Source organism: Dipodomys spectabilis, unplaced genomic scaffold, assembly GCF_019054845.1.
Source record: "Dipodomys spectabilis isolate Male_0828 unplaced genomic scaffold, ASM1905484v1 ptg000165l, whole genome shotgun sequence".
Lineage (NCBI taxonomy): Eukaryota > Metazoa > Chordata > Mammalia > Rodentia > Heteromyidae > Dipodomys > Dipodomys spectabilis.
The window spans coordinates 3,018,622-3,023,009 of record NW_024870842.1 but is presented as its reverse complement, the minus strand read 5'-3'; positions in this window follow the sequence as shown (position 1 = coordinate 3,023,009).

Genomic DNA, 4,388 nt, shown 5'->3' with positions numbered 1-4,388 from the left:
ACAGAGGGCATTAAAAGTCATGAGAAGCTGGTTTGATAGAATGGACAGTGCTAATGAATTTGCAATCACAGGAGTGTAAAATATTTACTTACCTGCAAAGTCAAGGCCCACTCTAGCTGCTGAGTGTAGTATGGCCAGTGGGAAAGGGAAGAATTGAGCATGGGATGTGGGGTGGGCAGCTCAGGGGTTGACAGCATGTGATTGTAGGAACCCGGGCAACACACAAGGGTTTGTTCTAGGGATAAAGTTTGAAAACATTATTTTTCTTCTTGGTGTCAATTTTTTTTTTGAAAATTGAGAGCTTTTCTCTATATTATCAAGTTAACATCTAAAATCTTTCCGTCTAAATGGTTATAAAATGTAATTCATATTTATTAAAATATTGACATTTCAAAATAAAATGCTTCCAGATAGTCGATTGAATATAAGTAGCATAATTTATTAAGTAGCATGTGATGCCTGTATTCATTTGAAAAATATGCTCTTCTGTGACAATTTTTTATTGTTTTTCGATTACATTCCCTCTACAGATTTTTATCCTAATGTAGCATATTTCAGTGTTTGAAGATATTGTCATGATTCTCCTTGCATAATTCTCTGTATCAGAAAAGTGTGAAAATTATAAACAATGTTCTATATTTTGTGGCTGTAAAGCATTAGCTACTAGCTGTTTCTGATTGAATTATCATCATAATTAGCACACAATTGATCAGAATAAGATAAGCATATTAGAAGTGCTATTGATTAACAATTACACATAAAAATAAGTTTATTAAAAATTCATCTCTTCAAGAGACTTATGAGATATCCAGTTTTTTGTTTTTCCTCATGGGTATGGATTTTATTTACTACTAGAATGAGACAGGGTTCAGTGTTAACTGTATTCCTATTTTTATTTTTATTGATGGAAGCACTGAGAAAATCTATTCACAAAAATATGTAAGTAGAAATGAAAGGAGTTTTATTATGGCAAGATCTGTCAGTACTTTGAACTCCTTTCTGAGTTACATGCCAAAATATGACAAGCTGATCTCTATCTTCTAGTGATGTAGTGGCTCATTTTGCTCTTCCTTCAATCTCATTGAACACAAAGAACTAGAAGCAACCTGATTCCCCAGAAGATGTTTCCCAGTCATGGATACATCCACGATAGAACCCCAGGTTTCCTACCCCAGAGCAAGGCAGCTGACCAAGTCCTCCTAGGACTGGGTGCTGGGTGAGCATTCTGCGGGAAGGGTGAGTGCCGTGCCCAACTGTGCAGCAGCCGTGAAAACAAGGTGGGACACCAATTCTCTATCCAAGTGCTCAAGCCCAAGACACAAAGAAGGAATGTTTTCTCTCAGATGTGGAAGCTAGAACTAATTTACAAATGTCCTAGCAATTTGGGGGCTGTGTGCGAGGGTACAGGAGCATATTCACTAAACTATGATATTTCCAGGCAAGAATTCAAATGGTGTAATTCTTTAGGAAGGCTAAGTCACAATCCAACAAAATGAATGTCAGGAAAATTGATGCTCAAAAGGTAGGGGGTGGAGCCAAACACAGAGGGTTATATCCTACATATCCTACAAAATTATGAAAACTGAGGGGAAAGGAAGGGCTGGGAGGGATGAAGGATTGATGAAAGGGGTAGTATTGATCAAGATACATTGTATCTAGAAATTGATTCATTAAATAGTAACTCCTTACTATAACCACTTAAAGATATCTTTTTTTAAAAGAGCATCAACTCTGATACCTTCAAGATCTTTTAGGGTTTTTCTCCACAAAAAGCCATGCTGAATTCCTCACTATAGCTATGTGAGGGGAGGGGACCCAGGGGAAGGAATTAGGGTATGGGGACTCCACCTTACAAAGGGATGAGTGTCGTCTCTGGGGAGTTCTTGCTCTGGGATGGAGAGCGGATTGTTACAAAGCACCCCCTAGAGTTGTACCCCTGTTTCCTCTCAGGCTCCTGCTTCTTCTGCATGTGGTCACTTCCCCCTACTCTTCCTTCACCACAACACATATAACACATTATTTACCAGATGCCCAGAGATGCTGCGACTTAGATATTTAGACATCAAGTTATCATAACTAACTAAACCTTTTTGATTTATAGATGACCCAGCCTCAGGTATTCTGTTTACAGCAATAGAGATGGTGAGAACAGCACATCATGTTTGGAAAAAAAGAAGAAGAAGAAGAGGATGCTGAGGACTTAGAAATTTATTGTTTTAAATTGGTTACTACTCCATTATTAGGAAATCTTTCTGTAACTCCATAGATGCAAAAACGCTAAGTTCAAGTCCATTGGCCAATTGTTTTATGAGTAAAAGTGCTGACATCTACCATGAGTTGGGGTGAATATTAAACGTTGAGATATAAGGCTTGGCCATGCAGTACATATGGGGTATAAATAAGATAGAGGAACCCAAGAGGCACTGAAGACATGAGACTAAAATGGGAACAGCAGAACGGAATATGAGATGGATACACAGTCAATCTCTTTGTTTCACGCAAATGTTTGTTCTGCATTCAGGCAAAACTTGCTGTGTGTCTAGACTCTCTGGTACAAGATCTTCCTGTCACCTGAGGTTGCCAACTCCACACAAAGGACTTTCAATGTCACTGTAGACACGTGAGGAATGAAGGGAGGGAGGGAGAAAGGAAGGGAAAGAAGACAAGGAGGGAAAGAGAGGGAAGGGAAGAAAGGAAGGAAGGAAGGAAGGAAGGAAGGAAGGAAGGAAGGAATGAAGGAAGGAGGGAGGGAGGGAGGGAAATTTAATTGCTTCACAATTAAAATTATTTACAGGTGGATTGAAACATCAAATAGAAAAAGTAAATTAATACTTCCAAAAATAATCTCTGGATTATTTTTGATAAAACCCTACATTTTTCCTTTCTTTTTTTTCTTGACAGAAAAAGAAAGAAAAGCTAGGAAATTACTTTAAAAATGAGCAAGGAATTCTTGAACGTAAAAACAATGGGAAAGGCAGAAAAGAAAAGAGGAACACACCTGAGAATTGTGAAAGTGTTTTTGTCAGTAAACAATACAAACACAATTAAAAAGCAAGGAAGAACTGAAAGGGGTATTTAAATAAATGCCAAAGGGATAATAACCTTAATTTAAAGAACTCTTACAAAACGGTGATGCCAGTAATATGCCAGTTTTCAATGGCAAAAGATAATACATGCTTAGAAATACAAAGAGCTCAGGGAGAAAATGACATACAAGTTAAGATAATATTTTTGCCCACCAAACTGTCAGATATTTGGAGGTGTTAAGAGTCAATGCTGACAAGCTGTCAATGAGAGTGAAGAGTGAATTTCTTGCTTAAAGAAGTATGCCTGGTGATGGGCGTGGTGGCACAAGCCTGTAAACCTAGCTACTGGGGAGGAAGAGATTAGGGAGATTCCAACACTGTTAGATTCTTTCTTGGCCAACAGCTGGGCGTAGTAGAACACACCTGACATTCTAGTGATTTAGAGATGCATAATTAGAAGAACCCCATCCCAGGCAAGCCTAAAACTAATGCAAGAACCTATCTTGAAAATAACTAACACAAAAAAAGGCTAGTGATGGCTCAAGTGTGAGGTCCTGAGTTCAAACCCCAGTACTGCCAAAAGAAGCAAAAAAAAAAAAGTATAAACTGGTACAAACTTTTCTTGGCATGCAATTTGCAATATATAATCCATACTGAGCATTCAAATCAGTGCTGCTAATGCTTCATAGTGGTAGATATCTATACAGATGCTTCTCATCTCAATGATGAGACTATCTCCCATCAAACCCATCCATCATAATCTGAAAACATCTTAAGTCAAAGATGTGTATGATACACCTTGCTGACCAACAAGCTGTGACTCGCTGTCACTGCCCAGTGTCACCTGGGGAGGGTTGTATCACTCAGGAAAAGATCAGAATCTAGAATCCCAGGTACATTTTGGTTTTATGTGTTTTTGGGAGGGTGGGGCATTTTGGGGAAGGTTGGTTGTTGTTTTTGTTTTTTGCATTACTAAGTGCTGACACAGTGCCATATGCTGGCTAGACAAGCACTCTACCACTAGAGACAGGCCTCTAGCCCTTTGGGTTTTTTTTTCAGATAGGGTTTAATGTTTTTGCCCAACCAGCCTCAGATAATGATCCCCTTACCTCTGCCTCCCACATATGTGTAAATGTGTATCATTTTCCTGTCATTTAAAGACATAAAAGGCCCACAAACCATAAGTCAAATCATTATCAGCCAGAAACTATCTGTACAAACATTCACTGCACAATGCAAGGATTATCTTGATTGCTGTATATAAATTATGCTTCGATTGGAAACAATGGTAAAGTTTGTAACATCTTCATTCTGTTTGAAATCATACCAAACTACTACAGTTAGCTGATTGCCAGTGGCTCA